Below are 20,646 nucleotides of genomic sequence, written 5' to 3' on the forward strand. Positions count from 1 at the left end.
TGCTTTTCTATATGTAACTCTCTATGCCCTTCACTCTGTATCTTCAACGAACTACAGCATCTACAGTATTAGTTTTGTTTGTGTAGAAGGCAACATCCTGCAGAATACTGAATCATCTGACACCAGTTTGGAAATAAGGGAACTGATACCTCTGCATGCATATTTTGAGCCTATACAGTTTGCTTATTAAAATCACAAAAATCCCTTTTTTAGGAAACAAGCCTAACTGCTTATGACTTGAGATCTTAATTGATATGCTTTATTGGTATGTCAGGCAGTAATAATGAATACAATTAACTTTTAATTTCTTGAATTACCCAGTTAAGTCTTCATTCTATTTAGTGTTTTATCTTTTGGTCATTTGTGTCTATTATAAATAGTGGATCAAATGACAGATATTACTTAAACATAAAATAGCCCAGAACCTAGGCAGCATTGAATACTTCCTCTTAGAACTCAATAATGACTTAAAATGCTTTAAATGCAGTTTTATTTCGAGTTATGCATTTGGAAGGCACGACATAAATGACATAAATTGGAATCCCTAATGATGTATAACATTATTTAGAGTGGTAGTCATGAGACCTTTAATAGAAACTTTAATAGGAACAAGAAGACAGTACTGTAATTGTTTATAATTGTTTTCTTATTTTTTACACTATAATAGTGAAACAGACCATTATTAGTTTTTAATATTAAATTCTAGTTTTGTGTGAGTCAGTGATGATCTCAAAACTATATCATAATAAGCATTTCACGACAAAAAAAAGATACTAATAATTATGATACATGACATTATCAAAATTTATTAGCCTCAGCCAAATTTACTTTTTCTAAAATTTGGTATGACAAATGTAAATGAGGTAAAAATGAGAAACTTTGCTTTGTGTGACCTGTTATTTGATTGTAATATTTATACATGTTGGTCATTTGCTTTTCTGGAATTGCTGCACTAAGTCTGGTATGTTGCCTAATAATAATTCCTGTTGTACTGCCAAAAAATAACATTTACACAAGGAAGGAGAAATCTGACTTGACAGTAAAAATATAGACAGTTAACCCGTTTCTACTCAGCCATGCCCTAATATCAGAACCAGATTGAAATGTCTTGCTAGAATTCCAATTCATTAAGCAAATATGACACTTTATTTTCAAAACAATTCTTTGGTGAAAGAAATAGAGTGATGAAATTGTAGAGTAAATGAAAATTCATCTTCCAGAGATACTACGAGTAGTGAGTAGAAGAAAACATCTACAGTACCCTTGTTGTTTCCCTTGACATCTCACTGTACGTCTTCAGAGCTAGTGGAAATGTTTACTGTGCTTATAATCCTGACTCAGTTTGAGAAATTGATCAATTTTATCAGTACTTTGAAGGAATAATTTTTGAAAAATAATTTAATTAAAATAATTTAAAATAAAAGGTTAAGCTTTGAAACGTCAGAAGAGTGTGGTTACCCTGTATTCTGTACTTCAGTGAATGAAATAGAATCATAATGCAATTATTATGTAACTTGTGGTTTGGACATGTAATCTGTAAATGTTAAGTGTACTTAGGAATTCTGAACTGAATTTAAAAATGCATTCCCATAATTCATGCCCAAGTAATAATGAAGTAGAATGTTATTTAAGCCTTCTTAAAACTGGAACCATTACTACAGTATAATCCCTGCCTTGACTCTCTCACCTTGTGATTTCAAGCTGCACATCACACATACAAACTCACTCTGACAGCTTGGAGTAATTAAATTGACATTGATGCCGACCAATAGTACAGCCATTGAACAGGCTTAATCTAAGATCACGTCTCTGTAGGTAAGACATGCCTAAGTGTTTGTGAGGGGTTGAAGTGGTCAGATGTAGCCACAAAAAATCCTGCTGATTGCCACATATGAGAAACACTGTATTAGAAGTTAGGAAGCTGAAACAACATTTTTCCCTTCATTCTGAATGTACGAAACGAAAGGTCAAATATAACCTTGGCTTAATTTTTAAATTCTAATTGTGTTACAAAGATTCATGAGAGAAATTATTTAGTGGCCTGCATCATTGTAGTCATTTTTTTGCGGTTTCATTTCTTTTAATTTTCTAAGAAGGAATTGTTAGCACTCAGCTGAATTTCAAAAAGTAGTCTACTGTACATCCTGAAGGATCCTAAAACACTTTACATGCAGGAGGAGAGCCACTTCAGCCACCGCTGAAGTGCAGCACCCAGCTGGGTGATGTGTGGCAGCTATTATTGCTCCAGCAGCCCCAGTACAGCTGAATCAAGGGGGAAATGTAGGGAGACCAAGCTGTGTTAATCCAGAGGACAATTTAGCCTGGATGCTGGGGTTAATACTCCTACTCTTCCCCTTCTAACAGTGCTTTGAGATCTTCATTTACCAAGTATTCATGATCAGTAATGTTTCTGGTCCAGGGGGAAGAATGCCGTTAAGTGGTCCGACAGCTCCACTTACAGCAGGAATAGGCTGTTCCTCCTGTTTCAGGACTGGCCTTGCCAAAGTTTGCTTAGTTTCTGCAATCTGAAAAGAGATGGCTTAACAAAGTAACATTGTAGAGCAAGTTTACTCTAAAATATCTCCTTAGGCAGGTCAGGCAATAGAGGCTTAATCTCAGACTTTCCTGAATGTCATGAAAATCAAGGTCATGGGAGGAACTTTCCTTGGCAAGCAACAAGCTCAAGGCAGGATATACCCTGGACGAGACGCCAGTCCATTACAGGGAACACACAGACACAAACTCACACTCGCACACTCTCAATAAGTCTGATTTGCCCAGAAGCCAGTTAACTTACTAGAATGTTTCTGGGCTATGGGAGAAACCAGAGCACCCCCAGGAGACCCACAATAACATGGTGAAAACATACAAACTCCACAGAAGTAACACTATTCACTATAAATCACTATTAGCTAAGCCTGTACAGTCAACACTAACCACTACGTACAAACTCCCTGCTTGTGTCTCAGGTTTGTTTTTTTCCATCAGAAAATGTGATGTTTCCTAAAAATGTTATTTGGAAAAATAGCAATATTTGTGAATATATTTTGAATGCAGTCTCACACTCTGTAAAAATACTCTAACTTATGAGTTAATGAAAGAGACTAGCAAAAGAAATGCGTCCTTCAAGATGTTCAAGTTAACACATAGCATATGGTTACATCACATCAAATTTTATACACAAGTTTATTTTGGAATAAATGAAAGGAAAAGCACATTTTTAAACAAAGAGAAAACTACAAATCTAAATATCTAATAATCATGACCAAGATTATTTCCAAAAATGTTGTCATGTTAACATGTTAATAGAGACTTTTACTTAGTTTAAAATCAACTTAATACAATTCTAAAGGAATGTTCAATGTTGAATGTAAAGAACATTCATATGGTTCTATGAGGACTTCTGATCCCTAAATGCTCAATTTTCAATAGTACGTGATAATTAAATAAGCTATAGTAAATACCTGCTTAGTTGAAAAAACAAAAATTAACGGGGAACTAACTACATGCTATGTGTTAATATTTGTTTTGCTAGTCTCTTTCATTAATTCGCTTTGCCTCACTTGGCCAAACTGGAGAAGTGCCCTGATTTTAACAGGGTATTTTTACAGAATATAAGATTGCATTCAAAATATATTCACAAGGATTGTTATTTTAGCAATGACATGTTTATTTTAAAACATTTTTTTACCTTTAATTCAGTGTTACTTTCTTTTTTTAAAAACCAACAAATGGTACAATTACCATAGAATGAAATGTCTCTTGACTTGAGTACTTTTTTAGTGTTTTAAGATTATTTTCCTTTCTGCTTGTCTGAGGGGTTTTCTTGGCATTGTGGTTTTCCCCCTCATCAGGGCTGTCTTGACAAACAATCATTCAGTAGCCTATGGAATGCTGGGAACACTTTCTCCTTGCTTTTCACTGATAGTTACCATGGTAACAAAAGACAAGCTCTAACCTATGACAGACATCACATTGACAGCATCGTTATGCTTTGCAGTACATCAGTTTTTCTCCTAAAAGTGCATAAATATTTGCTTTTTTACTAATGACTATTCTGTAGCTTGTGCAGGAAATTCAGTTTTGAAAGCAGCCATATCACAGCAGTTCTTAGATAGGTACTTACCCATGATTAATTTTTCTTGAAAAGTGTAGTTGGTCAGCGAAACAAACCAATAATCAATGACAGAATTTCTCTGATTTATTTAGGAATTTTTAAAAATCCCCAAAGCTACTTGAATGTTAAACATGAATGAATTACAAAAATGAATCTGCTTTTTCTGTTTCTGGCATTGACAGCATCTTTTCAGCTTTCAATTGTTCAACTCTTTAAGTCTTTAAATTTCTTGATAATTGACATAATGTCAGAAAATCAATATCTATTTTATACAAATGATCTAATACACAAGATTTATGAAATATATTAGCTATATTCAAGAACATCTCCCATAAGCAGATATTATTAAACTAAGGATTGTGTTGAAGTACTACGAACAATGACCTTTTTATATTTTTTCAAATATTTTCAATAATTGCAAAAAAGTGTTTGGAGTTACTGTTCAGAGTAACCAGCATTTGTAATATGCACATAATCTACCAGATAGAACAAACCCTTTCTGTAGTCATGCCTTTTCACTTGAAAAAAGAAGCTTAGTCTTTTACAAATGTAACTGTTCTCCCTAGATTTATGCCATCAGCAAACTATAAACACATTTAGTTTGTTTGATATGCTGATTTATAGAATTTTACAACAATATCTTTCAGGATTATTTTGTTTTTTAAGAGCAAGCAAATTGCTATGAGTTATAGGATTGTTAATATTAATTGTCTCTGTCCTTTTCATTATTCTATAAAACAGAGCCATCTAAAGAGACTTCTAACACTGTTTTTAGCATATGAGGCCAAAGTAAGCAAGGTTTGATCCATATATTACATAACATCACTTTATTAGCCCTATACAATGTCTTGCATTAGGAATTTGTATTTTTCGCATACCCCAGCTTGCTCTCCATGAGACACACAGACACACAGACAGGGTGAGAAGCTTGGGGTCAGAGCGCAGGGTCAGCCAGTTATACGGCACCCCTGGAGCAGCTGGGGTTAAGGGCCTTGTTCAGGGGCCCAACAGAGTAGGATTCCTCTGCCGGCTGCGAGATTTGAACCGCCAACCTTCCAGCCACGGGGGCAGATCCTAAGATACACTGTATATAATAAATCCTCATCTTTTTTATTTAAAACAGGTTGTAAAAATCAACATTTGTATTGGTTTTGCTCCTCACTGCACTGAAAATTAATTTTCAATGATAGCAAAATTTGTTACGTTGCTGGAATTTATATATAAGGTAAATTATGGCTCTAAATTTAGCTATATATATTGTAAGACTTTATCAAGATGGCAGACACAAAATTTAACTAACTAATATTAGTGTTCATATTCTGCAGTAGAGCACAGTTGGGAGTAAATTTATTCTTCTCCAGTTTTCATAAGAACATAAAAATATCTGACAAAAGTTACTACTCTTGAGTCAACAATTTCTACAGCTCCTACAGTTCCTAAAGTAAAAAAAGGTTTATGCAGGTTTTTTTTGTCATTGAAGGACAGATTAATTAAAAAAAATCTGTAGATATGTTAACACAAATTCTCCTGTCATTCAAATGCAAAAAAAAAAAGAGATTTTTTCTGGAAAAACACCACCGTAAAAAAACCCACAGGCACTAGTACAGCAAACTGCAAAGTATAGGGGGATTCAACTGGACTAGGAACAGAAGGTCATGAAATGAAACTGACATAGGAGATTGCAATCTGTCAGACCTGAGATACACACAGCTTATTCACCTAACCACACTCGAGCTACATTTAAAGCATGCAACCTTGAAACCCTACCTACCATGCTAAAAACAGTCCACATTTTAATAACACTACATATATTTTCTTTTGTCTAGAATAATGGTGAACTGTTAATGCATCAATAGTTCTTTGTTCTTATTATTTTTCTGAATCTACTCAACATATCTTCTGTTCAGACATAGTAAGTACTGCATATGTGATACTTTTTTTCCCAGATATTTTCTTTAGATGTTTAGTTTTTAGCATTTGAAATATTTAGGTGTGTTGTGGGAAAAGGGCATTTAATTTTTCTGCATTATTTACAGTATCTCTGCTCCCAGTTTCATTGCATTAAACAGGAAGATGGTGATATGGTATGAAAATGATTAAGTGCAGTATTGCTAAAAAGAAAATAAATTCAGTTTTATGTTGTACAGTCAACAGCCTAGCTAGCCTTTCAGGTCATGTGAGGAACAGCTGTGGTCTTACAGCTGAGCCACATGGAACTCTTTCTACAGTGGTTCTCCTTTCACTGAGGCTTTCTGTGTCCAGTGCAAAAGTTCCAAATGCAATCAACATGGAGTACAGTAAAGTTCCATTTTTGCAAAAAGATGGATTACAGTGCAGGACCTTATATAAAAACAAACAGAAGTAATTTGCCCGGATATTAAATAAAATAACTTACATGAGGAAAGTGGTGCACCCCGGGCCATGTTCTTTGATGAGTTTGCTTTCTGTTTCACCTGCATCCAAATGATTTCTGTCAAATATTTCCACTTTCTTGCAAATTGTAAGTTAAACTGGTTTCTTTGTTGTAGGCAGTGATGAGGATGTAAAGTTCATTTTTTGAAGGGCATTGGAAATACATGTTGATTATTGAACAGGGAAAAACCAAGAGATTTTTTGTGGTTGTGAGGAGCAGTCGGCGCTCCATCATGAGCAACAGTTAACTGTCTAATTACTTTCTTCCATTAAACCAACATCTCTGTTAAAATGGTACTACGAACATTTGTTTACAGTTTGAGAATTAATCAGACTTGGGTAGTCTTGTTAAGTAATTTACATTAGTTTTAATGTATTTATTTGTGTTTACTTGGTATATCCTCACTCAGTAAGCTAGAATTAGGATTTTTAGTCTAACCACCCTGGATGTTTTTTTGTGAAACTAAGTCAAAATGTTTGAAGCCAAGCTTGATAATAAATGGGTATAACAAATATCATGTTTTCTTTTGTATCCAGTTCAGCGAAAAAATCTAATTTTCAGATTTATGTGATGGTACATCTAATCTTTTGAAAATGTATAACTTCTGTCTTTGCCAGCAATAAGTAAACACATTCACAACTTGGTGCTGCGTGGTATCCCTAGACACTGGAAGAGCATGTTAGTGCTGAACTGCTGCCAATATTATAAGCTGTTCTGTTTATTAAAAAGGTTGACTTTCTTTGGAGTTACATGCTTTAACTGGAAGACACATTTATATTTTTGTCAAGGAGGACAATTGTACGTGTGGTTTCTAACTCTAACATGATTTTGTAAGTGTGAGGTTTAGAGATGCTAGTAAAATCCCACATCATTACAGTATCGTCTTAAGTGCAGGCAATCTGGATATTGTCCTAGAAACGTTTATTGAATTTGTTGTATATTCCTGGTGCCCTATAGAGCACTTCTCAGAGCATTGCAGTTTTTATCTGTCAGTATATCTCAAATGTCATTGCTGGGGATTCATGAAACACTAAACCCCCCTACTATTTTCTCAATCCTGTCTTTCCTAAACAAATAAAATTCAACCATTTTCCTATCATCCCCACCCTCCTTAGTAATATAAATTCATACAAGATAAGATCACTTTATTGGTCATATGCAATTTCTCGTATTAGGAATTTGTCTTTTCGCATACTTGCCAAACTTGCTCTGCATAACAGACACACAGGGAGAGAGAAGCTTGGAGTAAGAGCGCAGGGTCAGCCATTTATACGGCACCCCTGGAGCAGTTGGGGTTATGGGGCCCAATGGAGTAGGATTCCTCTGCCTGCTGCGGGGTTCGAATCAGCAACCTTCCAGCCACAGGGGCAGATCCTTAGCCACAGAGCCACTGCACAACCCCATAATGATATCGTTATGTGTAATTATATCACAGCTATCAATACACGTAAGCTCCAATAACTTACCAATTTGTTTTTCATGTGTCTTGCATTTAGTTTTAAGCAGTTCAGGGTGTGGAGGTCTTTTTATTTATTAATGTTATTATTCTGGTTTTGGTGTGCTTAGCTCTTCATCTCATACAGTGTTTATGTTAACCTTGTTATTGTTATCAATGTCTGATTAACTTGGTATTCTCCACATATTTGATCTGCTGGTAAACTTTTCACTAAAATTCAGTACTCATCTATTGCTTGTAGGCATATACCTGTCCATGAACCAGTGCCATGCTGGTTCAGGTGCAACACATTGCTTTTTTAGCAGTGTTTCTAGCGTGCTTTAACGTTTGTTTAAAACAAAAGGCCTAGTGGCCCATAAAACTAGAACCTACTTTGCTATAACTGGTTCCACATTGTGTTAATTTCCCATGTTTTTTTATGTTTACTTGGATTTACTTTAGAAAACTAATTGGAGTTACTGCTCATGAGTTTCTTTACCGAGGGAAGGCAGAAACGCCATCTTTGGTGCACGGTACAAAAAATGACATGCTTGTTGTTAAAACATTTATGCCCACTGTGAAACCTGGTGAGTTTTTGGGGTAGTTTGACAATGAATCCGAATCCTGAAGCCCTTATTAAGAGAGGGAGAATCTTCAATCTCAACATGTAGCACTTTATTTTTGCTAAATACCCAGTTCCCAAAGCCAAGTAGCTGAATATTTATAAAAAATGGAGATTGTAGCATGGAGGTGATAAAAGAATAAATCCAAATTCACAATGACATGGTTAACCAAATACAAAATAAATGTTTTTGGCGAGCTATCTCAAACTCTAGACCTCAATACCATAAAACATTTAAAGTTCCAGTTCAAGGACCTACAGTAGAGCAGTTTTGCCTGATGAAGTGCTTAAAAATCCCCCTCAGATATTACAGAACATTATAGCATGCTGCAAGAAGCATATTTTCAGTGTAATGTGTAGTACAAATACTAACTTCATGGATATGACTAAATGTGAGTCTTGTCTTTTCTGGACTTAAATTTGCTATAGCAGATATGACTTTGCTCTGTGCAATATTTTTAAGATTACAGTATGACATTTTCATTTTTTTTTCGGTAGGATATATTATCCAATTTGTCCCTATTTAATTGGGAGTATGATCGAATCTGGTGGCCACTGCACGTATTGTAGGTCACATTTTAGTTCTGAGATTCATACATCGTTACTTTCCGCAGTATAATCAGAATAATTTTAACAGGTACTTAACACTTTTGAATGCATTTCTTTTTTTAAAAATAGAACTAAGAGCAATGCTGCCATATAAAACACAAATTCAAGCTATTTCTGTCAAACATTGTTGACACAACTTTTAGAAAGGGAAAAAAAGCCAGATGAAAATGTCACCAGTAATTATTTCCTGGGTGGTAGCATAGTATTTTATACTATCAAAGGCCTACTGCATAGGAATATAAATGTAGTGAAAAAGAAAAATGTAGAAAAAAAAATGTAGTGTTTTGTTGAAACTTCCAAGGTGATGACAATATATTGTGCAGAATATTACTAGTGTTGGCAGTATACAGTAATCATAGCTAATGGAGTGCTTTGCCCTGTAGATGTTTTAATTCAAGGGCAGTATGGTGTTGTACAGTAGGAGTTAGCAATGCTGCCTTGCAGTGCTGGGTCCATTTTCTGGTGTGATACCTGTGTGGAGCTGGTATGTTTTCCCCATGTTAACGTGGGTTTCCTGCGGGTCTCTGGTTTCCTCCCACAGTCCAAAAACATTCTAGTAGGTTAATTGGCTTCTGGTCAAATTAGACCTGGTGTGAGTGTGTTAGTGTCTGTGTTTGACTAGTCCCGTCCAAGGTAAGTTCCTCCCATTACCCTGTATTTGATATTTGTTAGAAATAAATGGATGGTTTAATTCAAGCAGCAGATTAAGTTTATGTGCTTGTATTGCCTTTTATTTAAACACAATACATGTTACTACAGTACTTTCTTTAAAGAGTGTGTTGTAGGGTACAAGGATGCTATTTTACACATTAAATTCAACTAAACCATCTATAACAAAATCACAGTCAAGATCAGTGTGCATGTGCTTTATGAAATGAATGACATTTAATTTGTGTTTGATGCTTTTGTTTTGATAAACTTTCCTCTGAATTTTGAATTGTACTTACACGTTACATTCATGCAAGTTTGTTTTTTTTCCTTTGGGCTTGAGCAAACAAAGTGTGAATAGGTGACTTTTTAAATAAAAGTATGATTCTTTGCTTCTGGATTTTTTATGTAAATAAATGCATAATACCAAAATGCCAAGGCTTCAGTTTAGTTTCAACACTAATTAACATTGCATGCTGATATTCTCTAGAAGTCTCAATAGCCTTTTAGATTAACTTAAATGAAAACCATACAGTGGGTTTAACTACTTTTACAGAAAGTTTGTGATAGTTTATCTTCATTTAGGTTGGAAAATAACACTGATCCAATTAATTATTTATTTTTCATTGTTTTCCAAAGCATTGGTTAAATGCTAGAAAACGAATGCCCAATATTGCGGATACAATATGTGGTAAAAGAACATTATGAAACTGGAACCACCATTGTCTTTGGAACTTTTTTATGGAGTTGTGAGGCATGTCTAACACTTATTGTCTTATGGACAATCCGTTTTTTTTGTTGCCTTTAAGTGTATACCTTCTGTTTTTTCACAAGTAAAATTGTTGAAAAAAATGGCAAAGAGCAAAAAACATTTTAGCCTTTCATTTTAGAGCTAACTATCAGTTTAATGCTTTTGTCAAATCATATGTATTTTGTCACAAGTAGTTTTCTGTATTTAAGTACTGTAATCCTACACTGTTGTACTGTTATACAAGTTTAAGATTAACTATTCATTTCTCGTGAACTGTTCCCTCAAAATACTTAGACTTCACTTTAATACAGCACAGAACTGTAGCTAAGTATGAAAGCAATAACATTTCTGGTTAGAAATTTGAATAACATGCTTAAAGCCATCAGCTGATGTATAAACAATATGAAAACAATAACACTCCTGCTCATTATGGTACAGTACTGTAATCATTATAGCCATTAGCAGATGCATAAACATGATGTACTATCTTGTACTGTATTCACTAAACACACACAAGCTTTCATTAAAAAAAAGTTAAAATGTAATAAAATCCTCACCTGAGATGATGCAAAAAAAGAAGTATGTCAGCAATTATCACTGACAAAGCTTAAAGTCAGCAGTGTTTTGACAATCACATGTCCTAACATGTTATTAAATGATTGACGGTCTTTGCCTAACTCAAATGCAATCACCCAAATGGATCCAAAAACTTAAAAAATAAGTCACATTTAATTATACATATAGAGTAGGTAGGTTTCAATCTCTGCTCATGAAAGTTGGTAAATTCCATGTGTTTGTTTTGATTATTGTCTGGTGCTTCACATGCATAAACGTGTTCGCTTAGGAGGAGCATACTGTAATGCGTGTGAAGGCCATAAATGATATTAATTTTGGAACTTAAACATACAGTATATGGCTGGTCTCAGTACTTTAAAGAAAACATACACACCAGTATTCCATTTCTCCCTAAACATTTTAAGCATCGAAGTCTTTAACGTGATACCGGAGTCAACAAGCATACTTTTAGAATTTGATTAAAAAGGAATATAATATGGAATCGCTTATCTAAAGAAATTAATAACGATATAATTATATTCATGTTGCAAAAAAACTGCAACTGACATAAAAACTCCCTTGCTTTTAACAGAGCGTTCCATAATTGCCAACTCCGAAATTTATTTAAACTGCGACACTTATCATTCAACCAGAGCTCGAAATATCACAAGGATCCTCTAGAGCACAGCAAAGACTGTATTAAAAGTATACTAGTGACAAACTAGTATACTTAAGATATTTTTTTCTGAACCGGGGAAAATCTGATCATGTTTCTCTATAACAATAATAAAAACATGATTTTACATATCACCTTTATGTGATATCATCTTAAGGACAGCACATACAAGGGTTAATTGCACAATGGACCGCGCAAAGAAATTTAATATAGTCTTCTTTAGGTGTGAGGGCAGGAGTGGATCGCAGAAGGCATAATCAGCAAATTAGGAAAACAAAGAACTGGACAGGTGAGACGTTTATCCAGAGAGCGAGTGATCAGAAAAAGGAACAGCTGTTACGCCCAGGTTTTACGCTCTCTCTCTGCTGAATGAATAAAAGCATTTTATTAAAAACGCGTTCGCGTTTGTCTGTGTATTTACTTTGTAATCTGTGGTTTACATCTACTGTATTGCTTTGAGATGCCACTTTTAAAGGTGATATGAAAAATAAAGTTTTTTATTATTGTTATAGAGAAACATGATCAGATTTTCCCTGGTTCAGAAAAAAGATTAAAATCTGTAATCTTTCCACTTGTATGTCATCGGAAAATACAAGAAGTTTCTGCTTTGTGTAAGGATGGTATCAAAAAGTAATCTAAGTGGTGAGAAAGCCGTGCTCCTCAAAGCGCTTTACAGGATAAAAACAACAGAAATAGTGTTAACCTGGGCAAACGATTTTTTTATAGAAATACAAAATGAGATATAATAATGTGTTCCGGCTAAGACATTAACGAGTACAACCCCCCTCTCTGCGGGAGTGCTGGCTGTGACTAATTAAACCGGTTTCACAGGTATTTTCAAAGTAGAAGGGGGCGAGATTTCCAGCGGAAGACACCTCCCCCCCTCAAAAACCCAGTAAGTACAGTACTTCCTAGTTAAGAAAGCTAGGCTCCTCAATGAAATCGCTTTAACATGCTAATGCGTTGGTGTAACAGTCCGGGCGTGGCAAGCTTCTAATGTCAACTCGACTCGATTGGAAGACAATGAACATATTCTAGCCCTAAATGAATTAATAGCAAACATGGTTTACATAAAAGACATTAATCCAAGAAAGTTTATAATAATACGATCTGTAGTTGAAATCTGAGCCTAAATAAAAAGAAAAGGCATTTTCAGAGAGCAATCACGCTGTGTTTATGTAGAAAAAGCGATTAGGTTTATGAGCAATCTAATTACTTATTCGTTTAAAACGCTATATAAAATAAAGTTTATTATTAATTTGCTGGACAGAGCGGTGAACATTATTATGGATAAGACAAAGATAACGATCCTGATCAGTTTAGAAATCTGTGTACGCTGTAAGGTTTTTACTTCTTAAACTTTTAAAATACACGTTTCGAATAGAAAGAAATCATCTTCCTGGTACAGTATGTACAGTATAGCAAACCAGCACGTCTTTTTTCTCCAATCAGAGGGGTTAGAAGCTCGGTTAAAAGCAAAGGAGATTGTCTGTTATAGTGGACATAAAAACAAGAGTTCGCTGGCATTATATCCTAGAAGACACAGATCGGCGCCAGACCAGGAGAATGCCCGCAGCGTAAAAGAAAATGCCTGATGAACTAGGGATTGGACAGTTTCCAAGTGCTTGTACAATCGATGGAAATGTTCAAATAAATGTGCAAAAGAAATAAAATAATCATTTATTTCTTTATCATATTGGCTAGCTAATGTCCTCTCTTTGCTAGTTAGTGGCTGTGTTTCTGCGTTGGGTAGCAATGGGTGACTGTTCTCAGGCGGAAGATGTAAACAGCTTAATTTTCGTGTTAAATTTTTTAAAATTAAAATTCATTCCATACAGCAATCGCATATTTGGGTACCGTTTCATAAAACTTTCATGCTTAAAATGTTTAGGGAGAAATGGAAGACTGATAATGGAATGGAATGAATGATATGAATGAATGATAAGTGTCGCAGTTTAAATACATTTCTTAGTTAGAAATTATGAAATGCTCTGTTAAAAGCAAGGGAGTTTTTATGTCTGTTGCAGTAAAAGAAAATGCCTGACAAAGTAGGGCTTGGACAGATTCCAAGTGCATTTTTGCAATTTACGTTGCATTGTCCATTGTGCTGCTGTAATACAGTTTAAAATAAGTCTAAACTGTATCAGCTTTATTTCCTTAGATACGCGATTAAAAAAAAAATGTTTGAATCCCCGGCGGAACACATTCCATAAGATTCAGCGCTTTTATATATCGCCTTTAAAGGTGGCTTCTCAAAACGCTTTACAGGATAAAAACAACAATAACAGCAACAACAACAATATTGTATTTCATTGCACTTTGAAAACCAAGTAATAACTTAACTATATGTGCAAACGTTTTATGATACTGTATGTCGCTGTTGTGAATGTCTGTGGAGTGTATCTTATTTGCCTGTCTGTCCTGGCTCTCTCGCTCGCCCTCCCCCCTCTCTCCCTCAATTCAATTCAATTTAAGGTGCTTTATTAGCATGACAGATGGGTACAATCGGTGTTGGGTATTTACTTTGCTTTGAGATTCCACTTTTAAAGGTGATATATAAAATCAAGGCTTTAACTTGCTTTAACTCCGCAATGTATTTAAAAAATAAAAACGATTACAATCTAATCTTTCCACGTTTGATCCCAAGATCTCAAGAAAAATAAATCTAAACGGGGAGAAAGCTATGCTGAAAGTTTATTAAGATACTTAGAAGACAAAGATATCAATTTATGTTGCATTTGTCTGTGAATCAAAAAACACATATATTTAAACCCGCGTTTGCGATTTAAATCAAAACGCGATTTAAATCAATATAAATGTTTATATTGTAACACCTAGGTGACTATTCATTGTTATTAAAATGACTTAAATTCGATCATGTTGTGATATTTAGAAATATAAATTTGTTTGGTGCGAGTGAGGTTTTATTTAATCTCTGACTAAGGGAAACGTTTCATTTTTTCAAAGAAATGTTTGTTAAAAAAAAATGGGCGACGCCGTAGCCAATTACCTCCGGTACGTGTGTGTACCGCGCACTTTGAATGGCTGCATCTGTATGCTCATATCATCATTTCTTATACATTGAATTTTGCTCTCCAACTGATCAGTTATATCAGTCTCTGAGATCTCTTCATGTATACAGAGTTTCTGAATATTTATGATGTTTCATGTGATAATAAATGTACCTCAGGAACTTAATATATTGGCACAGTTTAAACCACAGGATCCCACGACTAACACCAGTTATTGCAAAATGTAGGATTGTTACAAAATAACTAAATGGGGTGTCTTACAAAATAAGAATCATTAATCTATATCAAAATCAAGCCTTGGTGTAGCTTGATAATGAAGTAACAACCTTGCAGTATAACTAAAAAGATCAAATATTTACAACATGACAGTGAAAGATTAACTATGTTTATACTGTATTTATATGTTATAGTTATTCTTATATATACAGTATTTACAATACTGAGCATCAATTTCCTAGTCCAACAAACACAAGAAAACACAGAAGTCTCCCTGGCAACAAAGACAATTTAAAGAGAAACAGAGCAAAGGTATAGAGATTTTATAGTGAATTATAGAGAAAGGTATAGAGATTGTATTTTATAGAGAATTATAGAGAATTCTCTCTATAATTGATGCTAAAAAATGGGAATCTATTTGTCTTAGAAAATTACATAATTAAATAATGAAGGATGTGTCTATGCCTTTATATTCCACAAACAGAAGAAAAACTGTATGATACTGTTCCTGGGCTCTGATTACCCAGACAGGTCCTGGATACTTGGCCTATTAAAGGACATTGCTTTCTTATGGCTTCACTACCTCTCTTTACAGATTTCTCTCCCTCTTTCTTCTTTTTCTTTTCCTCCTTTCTTTGTTTTGTATTTTGCCATTTGGTCTTGATATTGTCCTATTCTCATAAGGCCAGATTTAATTACCTCACTAGGAATGATATAGTCACTGATGTTCTGATAAGCTGGTATAATGATTTAGAGAATTGGTTTAGTCTGAATTCAAGATTAATAGAATGTTGGACCACCTGGATCTTTGGCCATTGTTACTACTTCAAGGGAGCCTTCATATAAAGACTGTGTGAATACTCAAAACAATACCCATTGTATGATTGGGATACTTTTCTTGGGAGTTTAAAAATATATTTCGATACATGTGATAAGTAACTTCACAATTCCAAATTTGCTGAAATTAAAAGTTACTACTCTTGTGGGCTGGTGTCCTATCTAAAGTGTAGTACCAATGTATGCATTTTTGTTGATCTTTTAACAAGACTAAGTGGCTTTCTAATAATGGATGAGTGGATAAAAGTTGCTAGTTATCAAGAGTTATTGCTGCCTGCCAAACTGTGCTGGGCATTTACTGTCTGATGCATCCTCTGTGTAATGATGTGTAAGGTGGCTATTATTAACTTGAGATATTTATTGGTCTCAAATTGTTACAGTTCTTCTTTCTCTGGCTTTAGTCCAGTTAATCACTCTAGCATTCTCTGAGCAGCCCATAGTTTCTGAATTAGGTTCTCACTTGTAACCTCACCTGATTACAAAGGGAAACCAATAGATTTGAAACCGTGAGTTAAAACTTCATGCTCACTTGATTGTGATACTACAGTATGTGTAAGCATTGGGAGGAAAGGGTTTTAAGTCCTCAAGGACAGAATGTGTGTAGTGTATTTCTTTCTCCTCAGCATCAGCCCCTTGTGTGTTCTTGTAGTCTGTCGTTTGTGTTGCTTTTGCAGTTTAGAAAACCTAGAAACCAGCTCTTGCATTGTTCTGTTCATTTTTAAAGTTCTTATTGATATTAAACTCTGCGTCTGTCATCACTATGGTGCCTAGTGGTTTAGTATTGCACTATCACCATCAATTGATTTTGTAGCAAAAGCTGTTAAAGCTCAGCTTTGAAGCTCATGCTCTTTTAAAAAAGCAACCTTTCAGCATGGATTCAATCAGCCTGCTAATAAGAATTAACTTGTTGTTAATGCAGAAAATCAATCTTATCAGCAGCATTCAGCTTTTCATTGTAAAAGTGCTTTTACAGTATGGTTTTACTGATAAAAATAAGGCATATTTGTTAAATGAGTCAAATACATAAAAAATAATCAACAGATATTTGTCATACTGTTTATATATCATGAAAACATAAAAGCACAATGGATGAAGAATCTTTTAATTTGTTTCTATTTTTGCTTGTCCACTTAATAATGTCATCATGCTTAAGTATGCTTAAAAAAATATAGGTACTACAGAGTGCTTCACTTAGTAATCAAAAAGAGTTTTGTTATTTTAAATGATAAACCTCAACTTAGATAAAGCTAAGTTTCATAATTTTGAAGGATAAAACATTTGACACATCTGTGTTGGGTGTCCATAAAGGCTCAAATCCTGCCTCTTGCTTTAAAGGGTCTCTTGTAGCGCTGGGTTCAAATCTGTGTGGAGGCTGTATGTTCTCCCCGTGTTCTCATGGGCTTCCTTTCATAGTCCAGAAACCTACTGGTATGTTAATTGGCTTCTGCGGAAATTGGCCCTGAGGTGAGTGTGTGAGTTTCTGTGTTTGTGTCTGTGTACTGTATGTCCTGAAATGACCTGGCATCCCATCCAGGGTGTGCCCTGCCTTGCGCCTGTAGCTTGCCAGCTCCCTGTGAGCTTGAATTACAAGAAACAGTTAAAAGATGGATGGAAATTGCAACTTTTCACAATAAGGCTTTAAAGTGGAAAGATGTGTTTTTGTGATAATTCAGTCGGATTCTGTCATTTGAATTTTGTCATAGGACAGTATGAAGGAGCTCTGAAAATGTGAGCGTTAGGAGTTTGGTTTCAGTTTGAGGCAGATTATGTTGGCCTGCCAGTAACAGAACAAGAGAGATACAGCTTGACATTGTAGTGTGCTCTCTGAAGGCACCAGTTCTGTAGGGTTTGGGCATTTACTGGGACAATTATTAATTGTAGCAGTAAATCACAAAATTGATTCTTTTGATGGCTTTAGAATCCAACCATGCGATATAACTCAAACAACGCACACACACAGGTACTAATACACGAGGATACATTTATTAATACATAGAATATGCATATAAACCTAACAGATCTTATCGAGCGGGTTATCAGAATACAAGAGATATATATTCAATCAGTTACAAAGAGTTACATATATCAAGAGCACATACGTTCAGTATATCATTCATTTAGACCATTTCGTAATTGAACTTGGTTACAACTTCTACATTAGATACTCAAAACAAGTACATAACTCTTAGGAATTAAATTGATATCAACTGGTTGGGATAACAATTGAATTCTCGAGCTGTAATGCATTGAAGTTGAATACTCATCCAATCTCTGGGGATTCAGATCTCCTGCGGGCACAAAGAAACAGTTGCAGGCTGTTGCTGTCCAATCCGCGCTCTCTGGCTCGGTGCAAGGCTGTGCTGTGCGGCTTGCGACGGTGCGCTGCTGATGCTCACTGACCGGCTAGTTAGTGTTGGCTTTAACTAGCAAAGTTTGTGCACAGGAGAAAAGATGACTGTGGGTCCCAGCAAGTCAGGAAGAAGACCGGTTCGTTCCTGATGAAGCGCTAGGTCTGAATAGTGATTCAGCTGTCCACAGTTCTGACCTGTTCACGAGGCTTGCTGCTGGTGCTAACCTCGGGTGGATCCTCTTGTTACTCTCTGGCAACCTCCGCTCTCGACTCTTAGAACAAAGGAAAGTTCTGGCACTCGGACACACTGGCCGTTCCATGGTTGTCCGGGCTGAGTCTCAGGATGGTCAGGAGGCGCGCTGCGAGAATGTCCTGCCCTTGGGAGCCTTCTGCTCCTGGGCCGTCCTGCCCTGGAATTCTCCTTTGAATTCCCTTTAGAAAAGTCCACAGAATTCTCCTTCAGGCTCTCTGTGTTGCCTGTTTTTACCTGGAGGAACTTCAGCTTGTTCATTGGCTGAAAGTTTAATGGGCATCAGAGTCCCACGTGGGTTACGCGACCCTACCAGTCCCTGATTGGTTGATCAAGGTGAGATATGAGTCACTTACTCCTGACACTTAGGAATGCAGTCCAGATGTCCATCTGGCACTCCCTAGACAGATAGGCGCCAATGGATGACCATTGATCATGATAGCCAGGCTTAGCTAAGTGCATCCCCATTTGGGAGCTGTCCCTTATCAAAAGAAAACATCTTTAAATCAGCCTGCTTGAATAGTTTCTCTGTGGCTGCACCACAGAGATGAACAGAGAGATGAGGCCTCATTTGGGAAAGCACAGCAACACTTAATTCTGTCTTATTAACAAGCATTGCCGCTACAACATGAAGCATGATTCTCCTTCAGACTGCTGTTTCAGTTTCAGGAGGAATATTTCAGCTTTGCCTGAATACAGCTTATTCCTTACTAATTTACACAGAGCAAAAGTATGTAATAACTTTCATTTTTTTGATCCCACAGTTACTAGTCAGCAGTGAACATCATGGTATATTTTAAAAATCAGTTTTATATCTCATTATAAAACGGATAGTTCTGGTCCTGAAATCTGATTGGCTGACACACATTCGAAGCTGTGCTATAGTCTCTGATATACGCACACCCCAGAAGGAATTTTGTCTTTTTACTGTGTGATAAAGAAATATCAATGCGCTGACTGATAAATAACGGTTAATCAAATCAATCGCATAGGCTTTTAAAGACTACTTCTTCGCGTAGATAAGAAAGAGGAATCCAAGCTGTCCCGTTGGGTCTCTAGAAAAATACTTATCTCCACTACTCTACTACTAGTGGATTAGATTCTCTGCCAGAGGGACATATTCAGCTTACTTTTTGTGTTAAATACATTTTTAAATTAAAATTTATTCTATAGAGCAGTCACATATTTTGCAACCGTTTTATAAAAGCAATAAGGCACTTGAGGTCTGTGCTATATCGTGAATATATATATACACCGCTTCGCGTCGGGCCTAACAATGCGTTTTAACTGTGACTATATTCACAATTGTAGTAATAGACAAATAATTTCTGGAACCCGAGATGACGTTTAAACAACTGTGTTTATTGCATGCAAGGAACAATAATACCAAAGTATTTTTCGTAATATAGGTACAAAACTTTCAGTTTATATAGCAAATTTCAGCCGCTTCTGACGCAAATTATTACCATGGTAATGGGGGGGGGCACCTGTGTTTGGACATTCCCAAGATCTTGAACACTTTTAACAGTCGGTTTTATCTTTCCTTAGTTAGGGAGTCTCTATCTTACACTTGGAATTTCATATCAATTAACTCCCATCCCTGCCATAACTCAAAGGTGCATAAGCATAGAATGTGTTGTGCTACAAGAAGTCTTTGTGCAGAAAGAAATCAGTTAACCCCTTTTTCACATCTTATATCTTTCTTCACAATATAGCGTGGCTGCTCGTGCATAATTTCTTAAACATGTTACGTTGTACATTTGACATTCTACATCCTGAGACAGTAACACGAAAGACCCAGTATACAAGACATAGAGTCAACATAAATATACTGTAACTAAACTTAATCTAAGTTGAATTTTAACTACATTTAATCTTTAAATTAAGTTAGAAAATGCACTTTGTTTTGGAAAAAAACCTGATAAGCCATTTTTTTTCCATGTTTGTTGAAAATGGGTAATGAATGGCAAGAATCTGTCCTTCAGATCACAGTTAAGGCTGGACAATTAGGCATTGACTGGGTAGAATCCATTTTTTTATCACTCTGTATAAAGTGATAAGAATATTTTATTGTGCTGTGGCTGTGCACATTATATACATTTATAGTCTTTTTCAAAATTTTTCTTGGCATTATT

General features: G+C 35.5%; 1 protein-coding gene across 4 annotated transcripts in view; it reads left to right on the forward strand.

Moving 5' to 3' along the window:
- The window catches only part of ascc3 (activating signal cointegrator 1 complex subunit 3), a 375,545-nt gene that overhangs the window by 122,947 nt on the left and 231,952 nt on the right, over positions 1-20,646 (forward strand). The gene's annotated exons all lie outside the window — the stretch shown is intronic.

The sequence above is a fragment of the Lepisosteus platostomus genome, chromosome 3 (genome assembly GCF_059453375.1).
Source record: "Lepisosteus platostomus isolate fLepPlt1 chromosome 3, fLepPlt1.hap1, whole genome shotgun sequence".
Lineage (NCBI taxonomy): Eukaryota > Metazoa > Chordata > Actinopteri > Semionotiformes > Lepisosteidae > Lepisosteus > Lepisosteus platostomus.